This window comes from Sciurus carolinensis, chromosome 13 (genome assembly GCF_902686445.1).
Source record: "Sciurus carolinensis chromosome 13, mSciCar1.2, whole genome shotgun sequence".
Classification (NCBI taxonomy): domain Eukaryota; kingdom Metazoa; phylum Chordata; class Mammalia; order Rodentia; family Sciuridae; genus Sciurus; species Sciurus carolinensis.
The window spans coordinates 64,947,151-64,960,179 of NC_062225.1; positions in this window are offsets into that span (position 1 = coordinate 64,947,151).

Here is a 13,029-nt window from a genome sequence, read left to right on the forward strand (position 1 = left end):
TAGGGAAGGTCAATTCTTTGCCCTCCAGGGCAACTTCTCCAAATGGTAAGTTCTTAAATGTCTTTCCCCTTGGGTCCTTAAAAGTAATATGTCATTTTGGTGTCATTTTAGCCATGCCAGATCCTGAGTGCGATCATAGCACAGACTATCTCTCCCCTCCTCTAGAATTTCCTGGAACATAAGATGCTTCCTCATCATCATACCCCATCACAGTGCAGGATAAATAACAGCTCCCCCCAACAAAATGCTGGTTGCTACATTGATGTTTCCGGGGGACTGGAATGGCTTATGATTCCAGCCTCTCCATCACAGCCCTGCCTCTTCACACCTGAGCACAGCCGCGCTTCTCCTTAAAGGATATCATGTGCATTTAACAACTAGTGCTGGTTTAATGAGGAGAGAGACCAAGTCATTTCTTTTGGGAACTTAAAAGTTAAAATGTTGGCACTTTTAAAGGATTAAGGCCACCTATTAACTAAACTTTTTTCTGGAGTTAATATGGAGCTCATCTGTCTGCCATGTTTTGTTCTCCTCTTTGAAGCTCAGGCTGCATATCTGTCTGCAGCCTGGGACATTCCTCCCGTTGTCTGTGATCTTGTAACTCTCACCTGAAGTGGCTTTGATATGACATTGACAAGTTTCTTCTGCACTCTGGACAGTTGAGCCCGAGATGAACTCATTTGCCATATTACCTCCTCCTTGCCTGTTGAGGGCTGTGTTTTCCATTCTGAAAAAGATTCCACTTATTGAAAAGCAAGGATCAACAGAGCAAGCCGGTAGCCCTGGCTTCTACCAGCCAACAAAAGTTCTGTGTGGAGCCACACTGAGTCCTTATGTTTTCATTTCTCCCCCTTTCATCCTCTTCTCTTTTGCTCCCTCAACTCTGTCCTTTAGTCCTTTTGGAATTACAGGGGATCTTACGATCAGATTTCAGTTTTTAGATGCATGCATTACTTTGACACCATACTCAGAAGGTATCTAAACATGGAATCTTCTCCCTCTTTGATTTATTTGAAGTTCACTTAGGTTTGCTACCTAATTTTTTCCTCTGGTCATAAAAGTAAAGTTGGTTCATTGGCAAATATTTAGAAGATACATAAAAGTACCGAGAAAATAGAAAATTCTGTATTTCCCTGAGAGGTCTTCATTTTACATTTTGGGGTGTGTGTGTGTGCATGTGCCCACATGCGTGTGTGCATACATGACTCTGTGTGTGTGTGTGTGTGTGTGTGTGTGTGTGTTTAAATGGCAGCAAGTCCTAAGAACCTGCCTTTCATTTCTCCTTGAGTGTTTGGACCTTTGTCTCTGGAGATCTTGAAATAAGAGGCAACCCCAAAAGCCCTACTAATGATGTTTCCATATAAATATGGATAATCTATATGTAACATAGTGAGATGACATTTTGAAGTATTAATTGATGTTTTTCTCCTCACACTTCCTTTTACCCCTATAACCTTCCTCCAGATGGGTCAGGAGACAGGAGGCCTCCTTTGTCAGAGTGGGACCAGCTAACAAAGGCTGCAACTCTAGATTTTTAATTCAAAATAACTACAATCTAGGTGTGAGACTGAGGGGGTCAGGGGTAAAATCGGTGATTAACAATTCTCCCCGATGCCTTTTCCCCTTTCTACCACAAATATGAGGAAATATGGCAAAAAGCTATGGTAGGAAACATAACAAAAGACAGATACCAATTACAATACCAATAAAAACAAAAATTATCAAGTAATAAATTCAAAAGAAATGAACAGAACTAACCTGCAAGAAATTAGTATACACACAACTCTGTGGAGGGTCAGAAATGAAGACCGGAATAAATTTAGAGACATGACTTGTTTTGGAGAAATAGGAAGACTTAATATTGTAAAGATGCTAATTCTCCCTAAATTAATTTGTGAGATTCATACACTCCTAATTAAGATCCCATCTGGAAAAAATCCCATCTGAATTCTTTGTGGAACTTGTCAAATGATCAGATAGAAGAATAAAAATATTCTTTATTTATTTAGAAAATTTAGAAAATTTTGAGTTGGGGAATATAAGAAAACATGTATCACAAATCAAATTGTCTTATGAAGCTATCTATACAAGGCTGGTGAAGAAGTGAAAAACCAAATCAATGGAAAAGACTAGAGATCTGAAATAGATTGTAAGCCATATATGTATCTGAGGAACAATTAACACATAAAAATTGTCTATATTCAAGGTATATGATGTTGTGATTTTTTCAAGAATATTATTCTCTCATTCTTTTTTCTTTTTCTTTGTAGATGGACACAATACTTTTATTTCATTGATTTATTTTTATGTGGTGCTGGGGATCCAACCCAGCGCCTCCCATGTGTTAGGCAAGCACTCTACCACAGAGCTACAACCCAACCCCAACATTGTGATTTGACCCACATACCACATACACAATGGAGTTAATTAACACCATTAACAATGGTGATAACATCTATTGCCACAAGGCAACATGTGTGTGTGGGAAGTGAGGACACTTAAGGTCTACTCTCAGCAGACTTCAAGTGAACAATACTATCTTGTAAACTAGAGTGGCCATGCTCTGCATTAGATCCCCAGAACTATTCATCTTGCAGTTGGATTCGTATCCTTTGACCAGCATCTCCTTATTTTCCCTAGTCCCCAGCCCCTGGCAGTTGTCACTCTGCTCTTTAACTCTGACTTTGACTTTAGAGATAAGATTAAATATTTGTCTTTCTGTGTTTGGCTTATTTGAGGGTAGTGGTGCTGGGGTCCAACCCAGGGTCTTGCACACGCCAAGGGTGTGCTCTACTAGTGAGCCATAGCCCAACCCCTTTGGCTTACTTCCTGTCACCTAATGTCCTCTGGGTTTGTCCATTTTATTGCAAATGGCAGAACTCTCTTCTTTTTGTGGTGAAATAATATCCCATATATATGTATGTGTGTGTGTGTGTGTGTGTGTGTGTGTGTGTGTGTGTATTGTGCATATATATATGTGGCATTTTTAATCTACTCACCCGTTGATGGTCTTTTAGGGTGTCTCCATATTTGGGCTAGCATGAATAATGCTGTAATGAACATGGAGGTAAAGTTACCTCTTCAACGTACTGAGTTAATTTTCTTTGGATATTTATCCAGACATGAGGTGGATAGCTAGATCAATGGTAGTTCTAGTTTTAATTGTTGAGGAAATTCTATACTGTTTCCTGCCATAGCTGTATCAAATTACATTCCCACTAACAGTGTGCAAGGGGTTCCTTTTCTCTGCAAACTTTACCAACACTTGTTACTTCTTACTTTTTTGGTAACAGTCACCATATCAGGCGTTGAGGTGGTACCTTATTAGGAAAACCATAACACGGTCTAAAGAAAACATAAGTGAATATTTTTATATATTTTGTGAGCTTATACATGAGTGCAATTCTATACAGTTTTGGCAATGACTAAGAAGATGCTTTTATCATATGTTAAAATTTACAAATCACTTTATCGTTCATTAAAAAATATATTTTCGCATTGATTGTATGTAGACCTAATACCTAAGTAATAATATTGCCCCTCATCTTTCAACGTAAGTTGGTGTAACAGAGAATGCTCCAAAGGTAATGGCTGAAACAAGATAGGAGCTAATTTTGCTCTTAGAAAAATTTACCAAGTTGAGCAGTTTGAGGTTGATAGAGTGACTGTGCAGTTTCTTCCTGCATCTTCCATCTGGGAAGAAGCAGGGACAAAGGGGAACACATGCTATCTCTTATGATCAGCTCAGAAGCCAGTCCCACACACATGGTGTACATCCTTTTCTTCCTCATATTATACCTACAGGAACCTGGCCATGTTTTGCTGCAAGGGAAACTGGGAAATGTAGTCTTTAGTTGAAAAGCCTTCTTCAAGCCTGAGTTCCTAAGTTCCCTTATTAAAAGATGGGGAGAGTAAGTATTGATGGACAACTTGGAGCTCCTGCCACAAATAGTCACTTAGCTAGTTCAGTATCATTGGCCTTATTCTTTTTTGTTTTTCTTGCTCATATTTTGCTTCATACTAATTTTAAAAACAATTTATCTATATTTTTCCCTTTTGAAACTTAAGAATGAAGTAAGAAAAGCTGTGCTTTTCTTCATTTTCATGTGCTCCACTCTTTGCAAAAGTTTATTCACTCCATTCTGTTCTAACAAACCCATGGCCCTTTCTAACATGGATTGATTCAGAAAACCAAACCATGCATTTCCGTATTATCTATGTTCCACTATTCACTTTCAAAAACGTTTTCCCTCTCCCAGAGTCATGTCCATCAACCTGACTTTGTAAGACAAGGGTTGGGAAAATTTCCCTTCCAGGGCCAAAGAGTAACTATCTTCAGCTTCATGGGCCTTGCATGCTCTCTGCCTCATGTTTTTCAGCTCTTTCAAATGTAAAAATTATCGTTAGATTTCAGGCTGTAACAGAATCAGGCTGCAGTGCATGAGGCAAGGTTTGCTCTCCCCTGTTGCAGAGCAATGAGGGGTTAATGTGTGTCTATGAATTTTCCTTGAACAGCAGGGAAGTGGTAGTGACGGTTTTTAAAATTAGTATGAAGCAAAATATGAGCAAGAAAAACAAAAAAGAATAAGGCCAATGATACTGAACTAGCTAAGTGACTATTTGTGGCAGGAGCTCCAAGTTGTCCATCAATACTTACTCTCCCCATCTTTTAATAAGGGAACTTAGGAACTCAGGCTTGAAGAAGGCTTTTCAACTAAAGACTACATTTCCCAGTTTCCCTTGCAGCAAAACATGGCCAGGTTCCTGTAGGTATAATATGAGGAAGAAAAGGATGTACACCATGTGTGTGGGACTGGCTTCTGAGCTCCTTTGCCAGATGGTGTATATCAAGGAGCCACAAGGAACGTCTTGCTACAGCTGAGCAGAGGCTACAGCTCTGTGACCTGCGTAAAGACGTTTGCGCTGCACACCAAGTATGATGCACAAAAATTGTGATGTCATCAATATCTTAAAACTCCATGCTCTGTTTATATCATGTCACCAGGATGAAAGTTAAAGTTTGTTACATATGTATCAATGCCTTTAAAAATGTTTTAAAAAAATCAATCTATTTGCACCTGCCTGTTTGAAAATATTGATGACCCCATAATAACTCAGAAGATATGTAGCTTTGAAATGACTTTCTAATTCCTAAATTGAAAGTGCCTGCAGATTGCCTTATCTCTGAATGATTACTAGATCATTAATTATATAAATAAGCCCTTAGTATGTATTGAACAACTACCATATATGTGAGTATACACACACACAAACACATACACACACACACACACACACACACACACACGGCACTGTACTAGACTCTGGAAATGTGTTAATAAACAAAGCCTCTTCTGTCCAGTAGGGGGAGCTCACAGCCTAGAAGAGAGACATGGAGCACATTTTAACCACATATATTTAACAACCACATATTTAAAATATGTTGGGTGCTGACAAGTGCTATGAAAAAAAATGAAGCAAAGTTAAAAAGTAGGTATTGTTCGAGGGGATGATCTCAGAGTGGTAGGAAGGTCTCTAAAATGTGGTGAGGGTTGAACTGAAAAAAGTAATAAAGAGGAAGCAAGGTAAGAAGTAGATGTCTGAGCATCTAGGGACAAAGGTCTCCAGGAATGAGTCTCCAGGATCAGGAAGGGGCCCCGCTGGCTAAGGCTCACAAAGCCAGAAAACATCTGACCTAGCACTTCATTGCAAGGACCTTGGAGATGGTTTTGAACAAGAAAGGAAGTCTTTGGAAGGTTTTGAACAAAGAAGGGTGATGGTGTGAGTTAGGTTTTACCAGTCCATTCTGGAGGTCGGGTGTGTTTGGTGTGGTTGTGGGATCCTGGAGGCCAGGTGCAATCAGTTGGTCTGGGGGTCCCGGTGATAGGGCGCAGTTAGTTGGTCTGGGGGTCCTGGCGGCAGGGAGCAGTGAGTCGATGTGAGGGCCCCAGAGGCAGGGAGTGATTGGTTGGGCTGAGGGATCCTGGAGACGGGGCTCAGTCAGTCCAGCCAGGGGTCCTACGGGGCCTGACTGTTGTCTCAAAATGGCGGCAGCCGCGTGTAATCAAACCTGCAGGTACTGTGACAGTGAACTTCCAGGCAACAGCAGGCAGCTGGTGCTCCACTGGCGGTCTTCGGTCAGTCTGCTGGAAGCTGTTGGACAATCGGGAAGTGAACCTCGAGTGGTGGGTGATGGGTAGGTGAAAGGCAGGCGATGGACAGGTGAGAGGCAGGCAAATGAGGATGATAGGCGCCTGACAGTGAGCAATCTGCACTCAAAAAAAGGCGTCGATATGCTGGCAGACTGCAGGTGATCACAGCAGACAAATGGGGTAAACAGTAGGGGATCGAAAAGCAGCAAAAACTGCCTCACCAAGAAACAGATATCCTCTACTTGAAACTGGAGTTATGGAGGGACAAGAAACGCAGCCTCCCTCTAGTCCACCATCTTGGATTTCCCCTACCAGTCCATTCTGGTTGCCGGCAGAGTAAGGACAGCGTTGGGATGAAGGTGGACTCGGGGGTAGTCAGTGGCAGGTTAGTACAACTGTGCAGGTGAGAAATGGCAGAGGTGGGGCTGGGTTGTGGGAGGAAATGGAACGTTTTTCACATGGCTCAGCACACAGAGAGTAAGTCCTAAGTCTGTCTTTACTGTCTATGTTTTCTAATCCTGGAGGGATCCTCTACCAGATAATTGTCTGTCCCAGAACAGGTGCTGTAGCCAAAGCCTCTTACAGGGGAAAACACAGGCTAATTAAACTAGGATTTATCATATGGTTTATTTTTATATCTCAAAATCTAGGCATAGCCCTGTTATTATTACTAATAAAGAGTCCTGGCTATAAATTAGGATGACTTCATGAGGCAGACCTTCCTTTAATATCGAAGAGTTGATGGAACTCTATTTAGAGCTGAGTTATGCAGAACACTAATCTTTCAGCGATGGCTTGATTTTCAATCCTCTATTTACATCTCTGTATCGCCTTGTTGCAACAGGAATGAACGCAAACAAATGTAACTCTATGCCTAACAATGTGGGACAACAACTGCATGTAAACAAAGCTAAGCTCACAGTGGATTCTCAATTAATTGTTGGGAATGACAACTGAGTGATCAACTTTAGCATTTAAAATTAGTGCATTCAAGTGCTGAGAACACCATAGTAAGCTAGACATCGATGAATACCCCCAAATTAACACACCTCTCTAAGTTACGACCAGGGAGTGGCTTAAGTGCAGAGTAAATGAAGCTCACAATTTCTTCTGTCTTCCATTTCTCTGCCACTCTTTGAGGTTCACTTCAATATCAAATTCTGATTTTTTTCCACTCCCCAATATTCCCTGAACTCATTTACTACTTGATTTAGGGTGTCAGCTACTCTTAGGGAACACAAAGGGGCCAGGTGTGGTGGTACGTGCCTGTAATCCCAGTGGCTTAGGACGCTGAGGCAGGAGGATCGCAAGTTCAAAGTCAGCCTCAGCAACTTAGCGAGGCCCCTGTCTCAAAATAAAAGATAAAAAGGGCTGGGGATGTGGCTCAGTGGTTAAGTGCTCCTGGGTTTAATTCCCAGTACTGGAAAAAAAGAAAAAAGAAACACAAAGGGATGCAAATGGACACTCTTCTTAAGGTCAACCTTCCTTCTTCTGTTTTTAATAGCTGCAACTTTCATAAAGTAGTGTGCACAGATTTAAATGTACTATATAGCTTAATGAATGTTTCCCTATGTATACACTCAAGCAAGTGCTACCCAGGTCAAGATATAACACATTTATAGCATCCCAAATAACCCTTGTGCACCCCACTAGTCAACACCCCATCAAAGGAAATCATATTGACCTCCATCTGCAGTTTGCCTGTTTTTAAGCTTTATTTAAATGGAAACATATAGGATATATTCTTTTGCATTTGGCCTCTTTTACTCATCATCATGAAAATGAAATTTATCCACATTGTTACATATAGCAGAGGTCATTTTTCATTATTGTTTGGTATTCTATTATGTAAATATGCCACAAATTATTTATCCATTGTATTGTTGATGGACTTTGGTAGTCTAGAGACTTTGGACTTTGGGCTATTCTGAGTAGAGTTGCTATGAACTTGTTTATACATGTTATTGGTAGACATAAGTGCTTTTATGTTGAATCTATACCTATAGGTTGAATTGCTGCATCAGAGTCTGGTTTTTTGAATTGCTGCATCAAAACAAAAGTGCTTTATGTTATTGGACAGAGAAGAGATTCATGCTGGAAAGACAATGACATTTGATGTGTGATTTGATAGAATGTTTAATTGAATTACTTGGAATTATTTGGTCATTATTTTGCCCTTCATAAAAAGCAGTGAATAATCATAATGAAATGTTACCTCAATCTGTTAGAATGGACACTACCAAAAAAGAGAAAGGTGGCAGGTGGGGAGAGACAAGAAAAAGAAAATAACAAGTACTGGTGAAGATGTGAAGAAACTGGAACCCTTGGGTATTGAAGAAACTGGAACCCTTGGGCACCTAAAAATGGTGCAACAGTTATAGAAAATAGTAAGGAGGTTCCTTAAAAAATTAAAAGTAGAATCCCTCTTCTGGGTATATATCCAAAATAGTTGAAAATATAATTGCAAAGAGATATTTGCACTCAAATTTATTGCAATGTTAAGCACAATAGCCAAGAGGTGGAAGCAACCTGAATGTCCATCAACAGAGGAGTAGATAAGTAAAGTGTGAAATATATGTTCAGTTGATTATTATTCAGCATTAAAAAAGGAAACCATATCATATGTTGCCACATGGATGAAATTGAGAATGTTATGCTAAATGAAATGAACCAGTTACAAAAAACAAAGACTACATGATTCCATTTATATGCTGTATCTAAAATAATCACTCTGACAGAAAGAAAGTAGAGTGGTGGTTACCAGGGGTGGGGGAAGGGAGAAAAGGAAAATTATTATTTAATGGGTATAGAATTTTAGGTTTGCATGATAAAAAAGTTGTAGAGATCTTTTGTGCAACAATGTGCCCTGTAGAGAACACTTAAAAATGGCTAAGATGGTAAAAACAGACAAACAAAGGAGATGGATGTTATTTTTTAAACAAGAGAACAAGAATATCTCATAGCTTTGATTGCAAAATATTTATCTTTAATTTTAGGTAAACAGGTCTAAAAATGAGATGCAGACTGCTGTCTGCCAGATTTTTGTTTCAGAAGTTTTGTGGAACATAATGCACTACTCCTTTCTTACCACCTAAGTGGTTTTAGGGGAAACAAGACCCTTACAATTGAATAAACTTATTTAATTTTTTAGAAAAGGTATCAAAAACTCTCACTATAAAAAGAATTTATAAGCACAAGAGAGCCATTTTCCAGCTCTATCTGGTTAAATAGAGCTATTTTTGTCCTTCTGATCTTTGCATGAAACAAAAACTCCCCCGAAGTTGTGCTAACTCATAAATAACCTTGGTGAAGCACTCAGCCTATGAGCTAGCAGGTTGCAGGTTGTCAATAGATGTGATCGAGTGTAAATTACAGCCCTCTTGGCAGCAGCTTTGCGGGTGCAAAAGGCCTGTCCCTGATGAACAAATGTTACCTCTGCAGAGGAACAACTGCCTGCAATTCCTGGTGTGGGCACCAGAACTTTATGAGCAAAGCTGAGGCTTTAGTGAGACGTCATACCTTTCCCAAAATGGTTATGAATTTAGGTAAGCCGGGGAGCACTGCAGGCATGTGATCTGTTGATGAACAGCAGGCTTTCCAGCCAAGAATATCATTGGCTCTTACTTGTCCTAAATTCAGCTTCCTGACTTGACCTTACTTGAAAATAGAATGGGTTATTTAGATGCTGTCAAGATGTGTTGTTATGGAGTTTGTGAATTAGTTTTTACCTCTATGGAGGTCTGAACTTGGCTTAGACTTAGGTAGGCTTTGACCTTGGACCACATAATGCCTGCCCTACCCTTGATGTAGGGGGCTGCCTGCATTCTGCAACTTCCTAAATAGATCCAGATAACAACACTGTAAGGGCCAAAATAAGAAGCATTATTTTTCTCATTGGTGCTTTAGATTTCAATAAAAGAAGACAGCCTGAATTTTAATATCATACGTTTTCCACAGGATTAAATATGATTATTTTTATTTTGAATGAAAAAAAAATAGAGTGGAAATTTGTTTTCCTTGAATTTAATTTTTTCTATCTTTCTCCTTTCTTCCTCCCTTCTTCTTTTTCATTCTCCCTTCCTTTTTCCTCTCTCCTGGACATTGCTTTTCTCTTTATACCAGTCAGGCCAGTTTGGAAGAATAGTCATGAGTTTGGACTGAAACTCTTGAGAAAACAATTCAACTCAGCTCTTACAAGGGGTGTAACTCTGGGAGACTTCTTCACCCACCACTGTATCTGTTTCTCCTCTTATAAAGATGACGTATGGTCCCTTACAGCTGCTGTGACGATCTCATGAGATGTTTTGTGCTTGGCCTATAAAAAGCACTTGATAAATACTAACTCCTATTCATTATTGATATGTCATACCCATTTAGCATGAGCAGCATCAAGAACATAGATGTGGAGGAAGAGAGGGCAGGAAAAAACTCATATGAGCAACCCAATTACTACAGATGGCAATCTTAAAACTTTGAGAAAAAATATACACAGGAAAAAAAAAAGTAGGAACGGGGTATAATTTTAGTCAGTGCAACAAGAATAAGATTGTTGCATTAAAAGAACAAAAATTAGAGAAGGAAAATTTTGTAATCATGAATTTTATATTGCATTTAAATTAGTAAGACTGGTCTAAGAGAGGCCATTTCTTTTAATTATGTGGAACAGCAGAAAATGTTTTAGCTTAAAGACCCCCACCTGGCCCAACTCAATGTTACAGGTGAAGAGACCGAGGCTCCAAGAGATTAAGCAACTTGCCTAAGGTAACACAACTGGTGGCAGAGGTAGATCAGAACCATAAGTCTCCTGATTGGAGCCCAGGGGGGTCATCCCACTTGAACATGCAGTTTCTGAAATGTGACAAGATCAAAAAGCCCTGGAGTACTTTCATGCTGGAATGAGAACAACTTTGCATTCACATTAGGGATCATTTTTCACACCTGGAATTCAAAGCTCACGCAAACAGATATCATTATCTCTGTTTTGCAAATGGAAAAATTTGAACAAAGCCAGACTCTAGACCCACTGGCTTATTCACCCATGGAACCCAAGTGAGCTGGAATGTTCACCTGCTGTGGCTGCCTCCCTGCTTCTGAGACACCTTCCAGCTTGCTTTCTATCCCTCACTTCTATATTCCTCAATCACTGTTTCCTCTTTATCTGAAAACTCACAAAAGATAAGTAGTTTTTTCATTCATTGATGAATCTCCAATTTCCTCTTTTGTAAAAAATATTTTTTAGTTGTCAATGGACCTTTATTTATTTCTATGTGGTGCCAAGAATCGAACCCAGTGCCTCACACATGCCAGGCAAGCACTCTATCACTGTGTCACAACTCCAGCCCCCTCCAACTTCTTGAATACTTCCCAGCATATATTTGACTCTTGATGACTATTTCTAGACTAAATGAACAACAAAAGAAGGGAATTCCAGGTTTTCCAGTTTGCCCCTTGGACGGCAGATGAAATTTGAACCACGCGTCTGATTCTGAGACCTCTACTGTATGTTGGCTAATTCTCAACTTTGGGTAAAAGCAGTCTGCCCTTGGACCACACAGTGGATTCCAGGACACAGCAAGACTAACAGGAAAGAGGGTGAGACTGGGTATACCTAGAAAATGGGACTCACCGGATTTTGCAGGTGAAAAAGAGCATCCTCCAGATCCTGCACATTGTGACAATTGTGTCGATGATTCACTAGTGAAGTCAGTGAAGTAGACTCTCTGGAAGAAGGAAGAGAACCCAAGATAAATCTCCATAAATACAGTAAATCCAAACAGAACTTCCTTCCAAGGGGCCTATTCAACCATTACCAAGGTTACCTTCCTCTCCAGACTGGGTGCCTGAGGTTTCTTCTAGCCTGAGGTTGTACATATTATTCATTTGAAGTATACTTCACCAGTGCACAAAGACCGCTTTGTCACTACTGTCACAAAGAGTTGGATAACACAATAGCTTTAGGCTTTTGATGAGTTTACTTAAGCAAGAGAGCTTCAGACTCCCTGAGGCATAGCCTGTGAGTGATGGTAAACACTCACAAAAACTGCATTATGTAGCCAGGCGTACACCTATAATTCCAGCAGCTGGGGAGGCTGAGGCAGGAGGATTGCTAGTTCAAAGCCAGCCTCAGCAACTTAGCGAGGCACTTAGCTCATGAGACCCTGTCTCTAAATAAAATACTTTAAAAAGGGCTGGGGATGTGACTCAGTGATTAAAGCCCCTGGGTTCAATCCCTGGTATCAAAAAACAAAAACAAAAACAAAAAACTCCATTATGCAAACTGTTCCATTTCCTGACTTCCAAGTGTTGTCTACAGGGTCTTAAAGGATTCTCCAGCAGGGGGAGGCGGGAATGGAGGACTCACATCTACTTAACTGATGTGGTCAACTTCCCCCATGGCTTATTCACCCTCCCAGGCTCCCCAGACCCACCTCTTCTGAGATTTCGCAGCATCCCAGGAGCCATGCCAGAGACATGCTGAATATGAACTTCTCTGACATGTGCCACAGTGCAATGATCAAGTTATAGGATGTCCTGCCTGCTGGCAAATACGGGGTTCATAAAGGAAGCCTCTTGGGTTGAATGATGTGTTTTCATTTCTCACCAGCAAGACCAAAACTGTCATTATCAAATACAGGTGAAATGAACTGATTAAGATCAGGACATTGAGCATCTGCTAACCGAAACAAGCCACAATGGCCATGCACAGATGACTGATGGTAATTTGCCACCTCTGGAGATAAGATGGACCAGTCGTTCAAAGATCTTCAACCTGGACAAGTACTTCCATGCCTTCTGCTTCTGCTTTAGCCCTAGTGGCTTCTATCTTTATGTTGTAGCACAATCAACAGTAAGATACGGGAGCTAGAAGGAAAGATTA